This window comes from Canis lupus, chromosome 12, assembly GCF_011100685.1.
Source record: "Canis lupus familiaris isolate Mischka breed German Shepherd chromosome 12, alternate assembly UU_Cfam_GSD_1.0, whole genome shotgun sequence".
NCBI lineage: Eukaryota > Metazoa > Chordata > Mammalia > Carnivora > Canidae > Canis > Canis lupus.
Window position 1 is genome coordinate 69,246,724 of NC_049233.1, and position 15,676 is coordinate 69,262,399.

At 35.8% G+C, this 15,676-nt stretch overlaps 1 long non-coding RNA gene and 1 pseudogene across 3 annotated transcripts in view; one reads left to right on the forward strand and one right to left on the reverse strand.

Annotated features, from left to right (window-relative positions):
* Window positions 1–6,548, forward strand: part of LOC111098403 — a 39,384-nt gene extending 32,836 nt beyond the window's left edge. For all 3 annotated transcript variants that reach the window (XR_005368167.1, XR_005368169.1, XR_005368168.1), the window contains one exon: window positions 5,799–6,548. This is a non-coding gene — a long non-coding RNA (uncharacterized LOC111098403). The remainder of the gene's footprint in view (window positions 1–5,798) is intronic.
* A 7,066-nt stretch (window positions 6,549–13,614) lies between these two features.
* Window positions 13,615–14,615, reverse strand: LOC100686769 (annotated as a pseudogene).
* Between the last annotated feature and the right edge of the window lie 1,061 nt (window positions 14,616–15,676).

Genomic DNA, 15,676 nt, shown 5'->3' on the forward strand with positions numbered 1-15,676 from the left:
TAGACTACTGTTTTGCTGTAACAGAATTATATATTTCTCTAAACTTCTTTTGTGTTTAAACCAAAATTAAGATAACAATCGAGCACAATAATTATTAACAAGCTTTTTTTAAGTCAAAAATTTAATTAGGTTCTTCAGTTCTATTGAAAGTAAAGAATTAGAAGACGTTTCACTTCTTTTTGGTTAAATAATCTGATATATTAACAAACTGAATATCACATCGTTCTTTTAAAATATGTAAATGAGGAAGGGGTGCAAAAAATCTGGATTCTGTAATGTTAACTAAAAAAAACTTAAATAATATGGGTATACTTATTGCAATTATGAAAAATTATATCTGTGCAACATTAAAGCAAGGAGAGACCATTGTATCTTTTTTTTTTTTTTTTTTTGAGACCATTGTATCTTGACATTAGTTGGGGTTTTATGGTGAAAAGGACTGGGATTTTTCTTTTTTGATGATTCTGCTTATATTTCCCCATAAAGTTGTTAATATGTAATTAAAAAATGTAAAAGGCCACATGGAACATTCCTTGAACAACTCTAGAAGAAAGGCACTCTGAAAATGAAAGCACAGTCATCAGCATATTATCAGATCGTAAACACACACAAGGATGGTCATTCACTTCTGATAGGTAGGCTCCAGTTGGAAGGTCGGGGTGACGAAGTCTGAGAATCCGCTTGCAGTGATCAGCACTGCGGCACTTGCAAGGGTCAGCCTGCAATGAGGACTGTCACCTTTGGTTTTTTGGGGGCTGCAGGAGGAGTGGAATATGTGCTACCATCCATGTGGTTCATGAAGAGAAGTCATCTCTCTTTCAAAGGGATTGTTTCATCAAAGTTATCTATTTTCTCAGTTTCTGGAAAGTATGCCAAAAAGGCTTTTCCAAGACCTGCCAAACACTTTTTAATTATATTTATTAATTTTTTTCACTTAAAGCTAGCCTGCCTAATCCAATGACTCAGTAAAGATTGAGAAAAGTCACAATTCTTTACTTTCGGTAACCTTTGCAAATGTACCTGGTTTCGATGAAATCTTTCTACTGTATCACGCACTTTAAATAATCACGTTAATATCTTGGAAACTTCGGCATGAATCAAGACATAAGGGGATGAGAATGCTTACCAAGTTCTTCCCCGTTACAGACAGTGGCTGCATGCAGAGAGAACACACTTAATGGTGGATTGGCATTTGCCAACATACTGTTCACTTATCTTTAATATTCTAATTTTAGGGGCGCCTGGTGGCTCAGTCAGTTGGGCGTCTGCCTTGGGCTCTAGAGGTGATCCCAGGGTCCTGGGATCCAGCCCCACAGGGGCTCCCTGCTGAGTGGGTCATCTGCTTCTCCCACTCCCTCTACCACTCCCCCTGCTTGTGCTTTCTCTCTCAAGTAAATAAATAAAATATTAAAAAAATAATATTCTAATTTTACATAGATAAGACAAAGTTTTGTCATGAGTATGTCTTCTGGATTAAATAAGACAAAATTGTATGTTAATACTTGTTGCAACTTCCTTTGCCTTTGCTTTTGTGAATATATATAAGGAAGGTAAAGTTCTGAAAATTAATTTATTAATATAATTTTTTGTAGTTTCAAGTTTTTAATTTAAATTCCAGTCAACATACAGTGCGATCCTAGACTCAAGTATAGAATTCAGTGTAGAATTTTTAAAATTTCTTCATGTCTTTGTGCCATTTAGAATGTCTGCACACCTCTCTAAATGTTTGTGTTCTGAAGATTGCTGTTTTATTCAACTAAACATGGTCAAGTTACTCTTAAAAGTATTTGTATCCCCTTACCATTGGTGTTTGGATGTTACCCATTTCTCCACATGCTTGCCCGCTCCTTCTATTGTCAGACTTTTCTTCATTTTTGCTAATTGAATGGATGTGAAATGGTGTCACATACTTATTTAAATGGTTTTTTAAAATAATCACTTGTGATGTTTATCATCATTTAATATATGTGATGGCTATTTATGTCCTCTTTTCTGTAAATCATCTGGCCATACACTTTTTCCACTTTTGGGTTTTTCTTTGCCTTGTTGATTTTTAGCAGGTCTTGATACATTCTAGTCTTTTGTCAGATTTAACTAAAATCGGCACTGCACGAATTTTTTTCTTTGATGTCATCATTTGCCTTGTTTATGTTATGCTTCACTGTAATAAGATTAGAAATTTTCAGTTTACCATCTTTCTTTCATAGGTTTTTGCTTGTTTTCTTTAGGAACCCCTTTTAACCCTGGGGTTATAAATGTATTCTTCCAAAATTTCTCCTAAAAATATTAACAACTTGTTTTTTAATTTCCAGTGTTTAATACATCTGGAAATTATCTTTTCATATTGTGTGAAAGGAAAATAATTTTTTTTTCCTTTGGATACGTAACTGTCCTGGCACTATTTGTAGTATATCCTTTTTCTGTCAATTTGTAAAGCCATTTCACTGCATGTCAAATTCCTGTGTATATCTATTGCTGGGCTCTCTACTGTCTGGTTTAAATACTACACTATGCTTAATACCATTATTATATATTCCTTAGTTATTGAGGCATAACTTAAATACCATAAAATTCAAACTGCGCAGGTGTACATCTCAATAATTTTTAATAAGTTTATACAGCTGTGCAACCATCACCATAACCCCAGTTTTAGAACGTTTGCATCATCCCCAGAATGTTCCTTATGCCTGTTTGCAGCCAATCCCCAGTCCCTGGAAACCACAGATCTGCTTTCTGTCCCTCACAGATTTGCCATTTGTAGAAATTTCATATAAACTAGTAGAAATTACATATAAAGCCCTACAATATATGGTCTTTTATGACTCTGCATATGCAATGTCTTTGAAGTTCATCTGTAGTGCAGTGTGAAATCATGGTTCATAATTTTTAATATGACTTGTATTCCATTGTGGGGATATATCACATTTGTTTATCACTTCACGAATTGATAGATATTTAAATTGCTTTCGCCTTTTGGATATTCTGGATAATGCTGTTATAACATTCTTCCATGGGTCTTTGTGTGGACATAAGTTTTCATTTCCGTTGAGAGGATACCTAGGAATTAAATAGGGTTTTAAAATAAGTATACGGTTAACTTAAGAAAAAATAACCTGATACACTTTTTAAAAGTGATTATACCATTTTACATTCTAGTCAACTATGCATGAGAGTTCTAGTTGCTCCACATTCTGGTTAAAACTTCATTTTGATGCTGTTTGGATTAACAAGTCTAGTGGGTATCTAATGGTATTTCATTACGGTTTAGATTTACATATCTCTGCTGACTAATGCTATTAAACATCTTTTCACGTGCCTATTAGCTATTCATATGTCTTCTTCGGTGAAATTCTATTTAAATATTTTGCTCATATTTTAATATTGAATTGATGGCTTCTTAATACTGAATTATGACAGGTTTTTTAAAACCAGGTATATAACCTGCAAATGTTTTATTCCAGTCTTTGACTTATCTCTTCATTTTCTGAATGGTAACTTTAGAAGAACAAAAGATTTTTATTTTGATAAAATCCTATTTATCAAATTTTTTTCTTTTATGGGTTGTGCAGTTGATGTCACATTGAAGAAACCTTTGCTTTGAGGGCACAAAGATTTATTTATCTTATATTCTCTTACAGAATTTTTATAGTTTGAGTATGTATGTATGTATTTATTTAATTATTTAAATTCTAGTTTGTTGACATAACAGTTCAGTATTGGTTTCAGGAGCAGAGTTCAGTGGTTCATCATTTACATATAATACCCAGTGTTCATCACATCAATGTCCATCATCCATCTATCCCATCCCCCATCCACATCCCTCCATCAACCCTCAGTTTGTTTTCCATAGTTTGCCAGTTTAACTTTTACACTTATGTCTATGACCCATGTTACATTAATCTTTGCAATGATGTGAGGTAAGAATTTGAGTTTGTTTTTAAATATTTTTCCTGTGGATATCTAATTGTTCCAGCATCATGTGTTGAAATGACTCATTTCCCCCACTGAATTGTCCTGGCACCTTTTTTGAAAATCAGCTGATTATTGCAGTTAGGGAGGAAGGTTAGAACAAACCATGTGATACCCAATTAGTGATGGAGACACTGTATCAGTATAAACATATTTACCTTAATATAGATACTGATGGGTGGATAGATCGATGTACCATCTATCTATCTATCTATCATCTATCTATCTATCATCATCTATCTATCATCTATCTCATTTATATTACATTATACCATTTTAGCTGTATCTATGTATAATTATAGATATGTGTGTACATTGGTTAGTATATGCACACACGCACACATATATATATACTATATACACATATATGGCTCTGTCCTCTGAGAGGGTCTAGGAACAATGTCATCCTACAAGCAGCATGCAGATTGGCATCTAGATTTTGGTTTTTAATATCATTCTCCAGTGAAAGGAACAAGGGCTCCTTGGAGAAATGGCAGATTCCAGGGCTGGATCAGGGAAAATTTAAGATGGACCCAGAGATCTTGTGGGAAACTAAGAAAGTACTTAAAAGACAAAATGTTAGGAATGTGTCAAAGTGACACAGGAGACAATGTGAAAAGCTCCCAGCGGGCAAAGCTGGAAAGATTTAATGAACAAAATAAATAATGTAGTATCAGATTATAACCCAAGGTATAAAGTAAATGCTCATGAGTTCATACTGATATAAATAAATGACCAAATAAATAAATACAAGAGGAAGAGGAGACAAATATCCCATACTAAGGAATTATGAATGATTTATGTGGAAATAACATCCTCAAGGAGGTGCATAACTCCCTACCCCTTAAGTGAGGGTTGTGCATAGTGACTCCCTCCCAAACAGTATAGTAGTTGGAGAGGGACCAAGGAGTAACTTTACTCTAGAATAATCTGACAAGAATTACTACAACCAGGTGATCAAAGTCAAAATCCTCAGCAATGTCATGTTGATAACATATATCCTTGATATGATGTGATAAGAAAAACACTTTACCTTTGGGGTCTTTCTTCCCCAACAGGCATAACCACAGTCTAAACATGAGAAAAACATTAGAAAATCTCAATGTGAGGGATATTCTACAAAATACCCGACTAGCAATCCTCAAAACTGTCGAAATCATAAAAAAATTAGGGAAGTTTGACAAACAATCACAGTCTAGAGAAGCCTAGGGAGACAAGAGGACTAAATATAATGTGGTATCCTGGATGGGATCCTGGAAGGGAATTCAAATAAAGTATGGATTTTAGCTAATAACTTTGCACTAATAATACTGATTCACTAGTTATGACAGGTGTGCCATGATAAAGTAAGATGTTAACAAAACGGGGAACTGGCTGCAGAGTACACTGAAACTCTCTCTACTATTTCTGAATCTAAAACTACTCTAAAACAAACAAAAATTTCTAGGCTTTTGAGAAAAGTTAATATTACCAGGTAAATGTGCATAAATACTGTTGCCCAGAAAATGAAATAAAATAATTGACCATCAATGCAAGCATTTATTTGGGAACTTTCTACTCTTTCTTTTTAATTTCTTTTTTCCTTAAGATTTTATTTTTAAGTAATCTCTACACCCAGCATGGGGTTTGAACCCACAAACACAGAGATCAAGAGTTGCACGCTCCACCAACTGAGCCAGCCAGGTGCCCTGGGACCTTCTGTTCTGATCTTCTTTAACAAAAGTGCACTATCTTAATTGTTGTACTTTCATAGAAAGTTTCCAAGTTGGGTAGTGTAAGTCTTCCAACTCTGTCCTTCTTTACCAAAGTTTTTTTTGTTGATGTTCTAGGTCCTTTGCATTGCCATTTATATTGGATCACCTTGCCCATTTTTTCCAAACAAACAAACAAACATAAAGACTACAGGAATTTTAATGGAGATTGGATTAAATATAAACATCGATTTGGGGAGAAGAGACATCTTAAAAAATTAAGTCGTATGATCTATGAATGCAGAATAGCTTTCCATTTTGTTAGAGATCTACTTTAATTTCTCTCAGCAATCTTTTATAGGTTGCTTTGTACAGGTTTTTCATGTCTTTTGTTAGATTATTTCTTAGTATTTCTTTTGGATGCTACTGTGAATAAAACTGGTTCCTTAATTTAAAATTTTGATTGTTGCTGTATTAAGAAAAATAATTGGCCTTCAAATTTTGATTTTGTACCCTATGACCTTTCAAACTTGTTTATTAATTATAGATTATTGTTTTGTTTTGCTTTGGCTTTTGCAGCTTCCTTAAGATTTTCTATACATAGAATCATGTTGTTTGCATATGATGAGCTTTATTTCTTTTTTCCAATATATGCTTTTAATTTATTTTTATGGCCTGATTATACTGTCTAGAATATCTAGCACAGGATTGAATAGAAGTCATGATAATAAATATTTTGGCCTTGTTCCTGATTTAAGTGTGAGATTACTTAAGCTTTTACTCTTAAGCATGATGTGAATTTTAGGTTTTTCTCAATGCCCTTTTTGAGCTAGAGGAAATTCTCTTCTATTCCAAGTTTATTGAAATATTTTTTTCAAAATAAATGGATACTGGATTTTTTAAAATGCTATTCTGATTCTATTGAAATGACTTTTGTCCTTTTTTCTATTGATACTGTGAATTACATATTTGAATACAAGCAACTTTGTATGACTTTGGTAAATCCCACTTGGATGTGGTATATAATTCTTTTGATATGTTGGTTACCTTTGCTAATATTTTGTTAAGGATTTTTGTATCTATATTTATTTAGGGCATTGGTTTACAGTTTTCTTTTCATTTGATATCTTTGATTTTGGTATCAGAGTAATATTGGCCTCAGGGTGACTTGAAAACTTTCTTTACCCCCTGATAAAGTCTGAGTAGAGCTACTATCTTTTCTTCCTTAAATATTAGGTAGAATAGTGAAATCATCTAGATTTTTGTGTATCAGAAGATTTTTAATCGTTCATTTAATTTCTTTACTTATTTATAGATCTATACAGATTTCCTGTTCCTCCTTGAGTTTCTTGGTAATGGGCATATTTGTATCAGTTTATCCATGTTATCTAAGTCATTTAATTTGTTAGCATAAAAAGAGTATAATATTTTCTTGTAATAATTCAAGAAATTCAAGAATCCTTGCCTAATTTCTGTAGGCAAATTACTGATGCCCAGTCTCTCATTCCTGATTTTATTGATTTGTATCTTCTCTCTCTTTTTTCTTTGTCATTCTCACACTTCAGTTTACCAATTTTATTGACTTTTCAAAGAATCAACTTTTGGTTCTATTGGTCATCTTTGTTGGTTTTATATTTTTCTGATTTATTGATTTCAGCACTGGGCTTTATTTTTTCCTTCTTTCTATTTAATTTGGGTTTATCTCTTCTTTTTTCTTGTGGTAGGATCTTAGATAATTTTTTAGATCTATTTTTCCTTTTTAAAAAATTTGTCACTTATTTGAGAGAGAGAGTGAGCCAGAGAGAAAGAGAGCATAAGTGGGCATAAGGGGCAAAGAGAGGAGGAGAAGAAGATTGGGGGTCTCAATCCTGGGACCCTAGGATCATGACCTGGACTGAAGGCAGTCACTTAACCTACTGGACCACCCAGGCCCCCCTCTATCTTTTTTTCTAATATAAGTGTTCAAACCACTAAATTTCCCTCTCAGCATTTCTCTAGCTGCCTTCCTCGATTTTTAGGTCATATTTTCTTTTTCAAGTAATTAAAGATTTTCTTATTTTCCCTGTGGTTACTGATTGGAGCTTTGGATTACTTACAGATGTTCAACTTCCAAATACTTGAGATATCTCAATTTTTTTTCTATTGTTCCTTTTTAATTCAATTTCATTGTGCTTGATGAACATATTTTATATGATTTCAATTCTTTTAAATTCACTGAGATTTATTGTATGGCTGAGACCATGGTCTATCCTGGGGAATGTTCTGTTTATTCTTGCAAAGAATATGTATTCTGCTGTTTTGGGGGAGGAGAATTCTATAAACGCCAGGTTAGGTTGTTTGATAGTTTTCAAGTCTTTTATATCAGTATTAATTTTCTTCTCATTTCTATCAATTGTGAGAAGTAGGGTATTGAAATCACCTATAATCGTTGGACTGTCAGTTTCTCCTTTTAGTTCTGTCTGCATTTGATTCGTGTATTTGGAAACTCTAATATTAGGTGTGTGTACATTTATAACTTCCTTATATATTGACTTTTGAATCATAAGATGTCCTTCTCTGTCACTCATAATATGTTTTGTCTTAAGCTCTATTTTGCCTGATATTAGTATAGCCACCCCGACTCTTTTATGGCTCCTGTATATATAGTATATCTTTCCTCATCCTTTTACTTTCAACTTCGTTGTGTCTTTAAATCCAAATTGGGTCACTTGAAGACAACACAGAGTTGGATCTTGTTTTTTAATTGTCTGACAATCTCTGCCTTTTCATTAGTGTTTAGTCCATTCACTTGAAAAGACATGGATATAGTTGGTTTTATCTCTACTATTTTGCACTTTATTTTCAATATGTCTCATGTCTTTTTTTGTCCCTTTGGTCTTCTTCCTTTACTAAAGTTTTTGTATTGAATCAATATTTTAGTATCTTATTTCATTTTTTCCTTCTAAAAAGTAACCAGTTTATTAGGATATAATTCATATATGCTACATTTCATCTATTTAAAATATGCAATTCAATAATTTTTAGGGTATTCACAGAGTTGGGCAGCCCTCACCACAGTAAGTTTTAGAATACTTTCATCACCATCAAAGAACCCCAATACTTACTAGCAGACACTTCCCATTTTCCCCTCAATCTCTCCCTGACCCACCTCTAGGCAATCATTGTTCCACTTTCTGTCTGCAGAGATTTGCCTCATCTGGTAAGAGTGAATATCTTTGTATTGTTTCTGGTCTTAGGAAAAATGCATTTAATCTTTCACCGTTAAGCACGATGTTAGCTATGGGTTTTTCATATATGCCTTTAATCAGGCTAAGGAAATTCTCTTCTATTCCTACTTTGTGAGTATTTTTATCAGGAAGGATGTTAAGTTTTGCCAAATGATTTATCTACATCAATTGAGACCATCATGTGATTTTTGTTGTGATGTCTGTTGTGATGTATTACACTAATCAGTTTTAGCATGTCGAGCCTTGCATTCCTGGAATGAATTCCATTAGTTATGTAGTCCTTTTATTTTATTTATTTTAAGATTTTAGTTATTTGTTAGAGAGAGAGCACGAGTGGGTGGCGGGGCAGAGGGAGAGGGAGAAGCAGACTCTTGGCTGAGCAGGGAGTCGGACATTGACTTGATCCCAGGCTCCTGGGATCATGACCTGAGCTGAAGGCAGATGCTTGACTGACTGAGCCACTCAGGCATCCCAGCATATAGTCCTTTTTGTAGGTTGATGGATTCGGGTTATTAGTTTTTTTACTGAGGGTTTTCTTATGTAACATTATAAGATTTGTTAGTCTATAGGTTTCTTTCTTGTGATATCTTTTTCTGATTTTGGTATTAGGTTAATATTGACTATACAGAGTGAGTTGAAAAGTAATCCCTATTGGAAGAATTTGTAAAGAATTGCCATTAATTCTTTAAATGTTTTGTAGAATTCACCAGGGAAGGCATCTAGGCCTGGGCTCTTCTTTCTAGGGAGTTTTTAATTTACTTTTTCAAAATCTTTACTTTTATAGGTCTATTTAGATATCCTTTTTTTTTTTTAAAGATTTTATTCATTTATTCATGAGAGACACACACAGAGAGAGGCAGAGACATAGGCAGAGGGAGAAGCAGGCTTCCTGGGGCAGCCTGATGTGGGACTTGATCCCAGGACCCTGGGATCACGCCCTGGTCCAAAGGCAGATGCTCAACTGCTGATCCACCCAGGTGCCCCTAGATATCCTTTTTGAGACAGTTTTGGTTGCTTTTGTGCTTTCTGGATTTTGTCAGTTTCATCCAATTTATGTACTTTGTTGGCATATGGTTGTTCAGAGTATTCCTTTACAAATCTTTTTTATTTCTCTGAGGTTGATAGTAATGTCTCCTCTTTCATTTTTATTTCTTTAACGCCACATTTTTGAGCTTTTCTCTTAGTGGTTACTCTAAGGATACTAGATTCAATAACTATCACAAGCTAGGTGAGGCTAAATATTGACTTAATTCCAGTAAAATATGACAACTTCTCCCTACCTTGTGCTACAAGTCTATCTGTCTGTGGTATGAACCCAGTAATACAGTGCTACAATTTTTGCCTGTTATAGTCTATGGCTCTTTGATTTTTAGGGCTTCCCTTCAGTTGAGATTACAAGCTCAGGTTGGTAGAGCATAAGGTTTTCCCGGCTCATTACCTAGTGAGTTTACTGTTTTCCTTGACAACACTGCCATACCTGAGTCATTATCCTGTGCTCCAGTCAGCAGGGCTGCAGGTTTTCCTGGCCAGCTTCACCCTTATAAAATTACCATGTCAACTGATTGGGAGTGTGTGTGCGTGTGTGCTTGTGCATGTGTGTATAGGAAACGTGTAAGGGAAAGAAGGCTGCAGCCAGATTCCTGCTGTTCTTGCACAAAGCCATTTTTCCTATATACAGGAGCTCAAGTTTGTTGTTATTGTTTTTACAGCCCTAAAGTGTTTGTTTTTCACAAATTTGTCCAGTTTTATATTTGTTTTTGGGGGAAGGGATTCTCCAATATCTTCACACTGTCACATCCAGAAAGCCACACTTTCTGCTTTACAAAGAGAATGCTTCTCATAAAAAAAAAAAAAAAAAGTCAAATAATACATGGAGAAATAAAGAATAAAAATCAACTCCTGTGGTATTTCAACTACAACTATTATGAATTCCAGCTACTATTAACCCCAATGTGACTGTCTTTTCATGCTCTCTTACTGTATTACTATGCAATTTTATATTAAGGGGACCACACATTACAGAATGCTTTACAACCTGCCATCTTTCAACAAGGTAGTGGGTATTTCAGTGTCAGTGTGAATAGATTTACATCAGCCATTTTAATGCCTGCACCAGACTCTGTTTTATGACATGGTTATTCTAAAATTTATTGCCCTCCCTTATTGAGGACTTTTAAGATGGCTTCCTCCTTTTTTCTTTCTATAAACAACAATTTGATAAATGTGCACCTGAGCACATTTGTTTAGGCATATCCTTCGCATAAATTTCTTTGAGAAATATCACAGTTTTTAGGGTGTGGTCATTCTGATTTGGGGAATATTTCTTATTTCATCCTCTAATGTACAATCCCTACATCAATGCATATGGGTAGCTATTTCTTTGTATTTTTGTAAGATCTGAGCATCATTCACCACTTTCTGGTTTCCCAGACTAATAACTGGCATTGATAATCTTTACTTTTGCTTGCACTTACTTTATTACTAGTGATTTCAAACATGTTTTCTTGTTTCTATTGAATCTTTGTGTCTCTTTTTCTGTGTGAATTTCCCTTTTCTATTCTTAGCTTATTTGTATTTGTTTGTTTGTTAGGTTCTTTTCATTTGCTGTATTATCTTTTATACTATTTCCATTTTATTTTATTATTTTTAAAAGATTTTATTTATTTATTCATGAGAGACACACAGAGAGAGGCAGAGACACAGGCAGAGGGAGAAACAGGCTCCCTGCAGGAGTCCCGATGTGGGCCTTGATCCCAGGACCCCGGGGATCACGACCTGAGCTGAAGGCAGACGCTCAACCACTGAGCCACCCAGGTGTCTTGTTATCTCCATTTTAAATCCATTTCCTATTTCATGACTTGTACTTTATAACATATATTTCCTTTTATTGGCCTTTTACTTAAAAATATTTTAGTTTTTGGGGGCACCTGGGTGGCTCAGTTGGTTGAGCATCTGACTCTTGGTTCCAACTCAGGTTGTGATCTGATGGGTCCCAAGAGCCAGCCCCGTTTTGGGCTCTGTGCTTAGTGGAGTCTTCTTGAGATTCTCTCCCTTTCCATCTGCTCCCCTCCAATAAATAAATTAATCTTTAAAAATTATTTTTATGGCAGGGCACAGGTTATGGAGTCAGAATGCTAAGGTTCTAATTTTACCTTGTTTCCTTAAGAGCTATATAAGTATAGTGAGTAACTGTATGCTTCACTTTCCTCAGATGTTAAGTGTGCTTTAATGCCAGTAATTACCTCATAGAAATTGTATGAATGTCAAGTGTTATAATAGTTGAAAAACAGATTATGACTTAGAAGTCTTTAAGGAGTCTTAGCTTATTGTTATATAATAAAAATCTATAATATTTTTTGACTTTCTGGTTTTCACAGCCAGTCTTACCCTAAGATTTTGTGATTTAAATGTGCTCAGTCACTCCCCTATATTTACTTATACCTTATATCAGTACTTCTACAGGATTAACATTTACAGAGTTATACATTCAATCTATTTGCATTCATTTTCGTGTGAATGAGATGTATATCAAATGTTAACTTTTTGCAAATGGCTCATTTTGTTCGTGATCTATTTAATTAAACAATTATCAGATAATAATTTGTTGCACGGTAATTTAGTATTTTAGTAATTTCAAATTATTTTATCTTAGTAATTTGAAATGCCTGCTTTATATTAGATTGAATTCCCACATATAGTTGAGCCTAACTCTGGACTTTCTGTTTTGTTCTAATTATGTCTGTCTGCTTCTACATTGAGATCATATTCCTGATATTTAATTACTGAAACAATTTTAATACATTTATGTCCATGTGGTCTTGTTTCCTCATTTGTAAAATTGTGAAAATAATTGAACCTCTCTCAGAGAGTTGTTTGAAAATTAATATGTTAACAGTTGTTAGACACATAAATTTCTCAGTACATATTAGCTGCTGTTATAATCATTATTCTGGAAGAATAAATAGTTTTATTACAATAAGACCGTCCAGTGAGTCATACCTCTCTGCACTCATGTCCCTTAACAATGTGAATTTCTCAGCCCTCGTCAAGGGGTGGAATCCATCTTCCTGCCTCTTGGATCTGGGTGGGCTGTGCCTTGATTTGACCAGTAGAATGGTACAAGTGACTGTGTGATTTGTAGGCCTGGGCCTAAGAGGCCTTAAAATACCTGCTTTTACCTATAGGAAAATTTCCTATAGGAAAATTTGGAGTCCTTGTGAATAGAAAAGTTGAGGTACCTTGAGTGGCTGTCCTGGATAGCCACAAGACACATGAGTAAAGCCATTTTGGACCATCCATTCCCAGAAGAGATCTCAATGCCAGCAGCCACATGAGTGACTCTAAGAGAGACAAGCAGGAAAACTATTGAATGGAGGGCAGCCAAATTGCAGAATTATGAACAAGTAAATATCTTAGCCTCAGTTTTAATTCCTTTGAAATGTCACAGTAGATAACTGATACACAGACTTTAATTTCCTATTTTATTTTAGATCATTATTTTTTTTACACAAAGTATTTTTAATTGGATTTGAAGATGTTTGTTGCAATCTGCGTTCGGTGAAAATACACAAAACACACATGTATTTAGCACAAATTTATGAAATACACTGAGCATAAGTGGGTAGGAAGTAGTCTCTGCCCCTGCTCCCCCTGAGAACTAAGTCAGGAGTAGCCCCACTGTGATGGAAATATTTCCTGCCACAGCGGAGCCCCCAGCATAACATTCACTACTTCTCTCCTCTCATTACTGGTGGGAACTCGCCATTGTCTTTCAGTTCCTCAGCACTATCCACACCTCCAACAGGCTCCCCTTTAGAAGACAGCAGAGGGTATGTGGGCCGATTCGAGTCAGCTTTTAACCCCTGCCGAACTTCTTCATCCTCCAGTACATCAAACGTCTCATATTCAACACCATTACTTTTCGTACTTCCAGAATTTGTTTGCAGAATCCACATTTTGATTCCTCTTAGTTTCCTTCTATAAAGCTCATCACCGAAGCTTTATTTGTCAGTACTTAGAAGCTTTCCTTTAATTTGGGAGCTTTGGGGCAAATTGTATCTAGTTTGTCAGATGCTTCCAGCACCTTAATTATATCAAATCCTCCTATGAGCGCTCCAGAAACCTAGAGCTGGGTAGAGGTGGGCCAATTGGAATAGGTTTTGAGGCCCTAAAACTTCTTCACCTGAGAAGATATCAAAACTGCTACACTGCATGTTATGCTTGTTAAGAATTCCTACCACGTGCTTGCTGAAACCCCAGCGGGGGCTCTTGAGGAGTTGCCTTCATAAATAACATGCAATGCGCGACAGGAGTTCATTTCTTCAGGCAAAAGCTGGAATCCTCTTTAGAATGCTTGTTACCACTGGGTGGGAAGGAACCGCTAGATTCACGTCACTGAACTGTCCTGGTCAACTCGGGCATGTGCACCAAATAACAGGTCCTTTTTCTGAGAATTCTTGAAAAACAGGAATGTGGGAACAGAACTAATTTCATATTTTTCAGATACTTCAGTGTGGTGTTTAAATGTGGTGTCTGCCTTGATCAGGTGGGGGCCCCAATGTGGGGTGATGATAGGGTCGGAGGTGATGGTCTGGGCATGGAAGGATTGACCTGAGGCAGAACAAAGGAGATGGAAGTTTACTGAATCCCCCAGTAAGGGGGCCCAGGGTAGGACAGCAGAGGAGAGGCCATCTGCAAGGAGGCCTGTGGCCTTAAGCAGTCTCTCCATTAAAGAACAGCATCAGCTTCCACTTCACAAATGAGACTTGAGGACTTTCTTTGGCTAACTCCGCGATCATGTTGTTCATCTGCAAGCACTGTGGGGCCCACGGTGCCCAAACATGGACCACAAGGAGCAGCAGTTCCTCAACGGCGGGGCTCAGCAGGCCTCCGCCTCTGCCCATCTGGCCTCAGTTGCACCCACGGCCTGGCTGGGGCCAGAGAGGAGCACCGGAACCTAAGTTCAGTTATTACTTCCATACCCAATAACTAGAATTTTGCATTCTTTAAAATTTTCTACCCTCTGTTCTGTAATTGGGTTTGAATCTGTATTTTAATCATCATTCTGGCAACACAAATGTCTGTGAAAATATAGACCATGAAGAAAACCCACAATAATACCTAAAATAAAATTTGACAAATTGCTAGATTATCAGTGAACATTTTTTTCCCTACTAATTAAATAGAGGACAGTGCTGTATATAGAGCAAGCAATGGCTCACCTGTGCTTCATCCCAGACGTTCTGGTCATCTGAAGCTAAAAGATGGTCTTATCCTTCTCCAAGGCCAACTGCCAACCCTCATGCCCATTCAGCTCCACCAACTAGAAACCTGGTATCAGTACCAAATGAGTCATGTTATTTTGCACAGAAGTTTGTCAGTTTTTATTCATGATATAAATTTCGGCAGATTACAAAAGGAAAATGCAAACCTCTGCCACTTTAGGACATATACCAAGATAAAATATGATAATCCGCACTTCCAAATCAGTAGCTATCGTTTACATGTAGGCAAATCTATTTAACTATGTGTTTCTCCATTAGGCATGAAAGATGTTCTGAAGTCCAAGGTGTTAAGTCTATTCACAGACAGCTTTTTTTCTGATCCCATGCCCTTTATTCACTGTGTGACATACTTTATTTCAGAATTTAGGAAAAAGAATAACTAAAAACTTTAAGGGAATCAAGAAGAAAATTAAGACCAACATAAGGGCAGCCTGAGTGGCTCAGCGGTTTAGCGCCGCCTTCAGCCTGGGGCGTGATCCTGGGAACCCAGGATTGAGTCCCACAT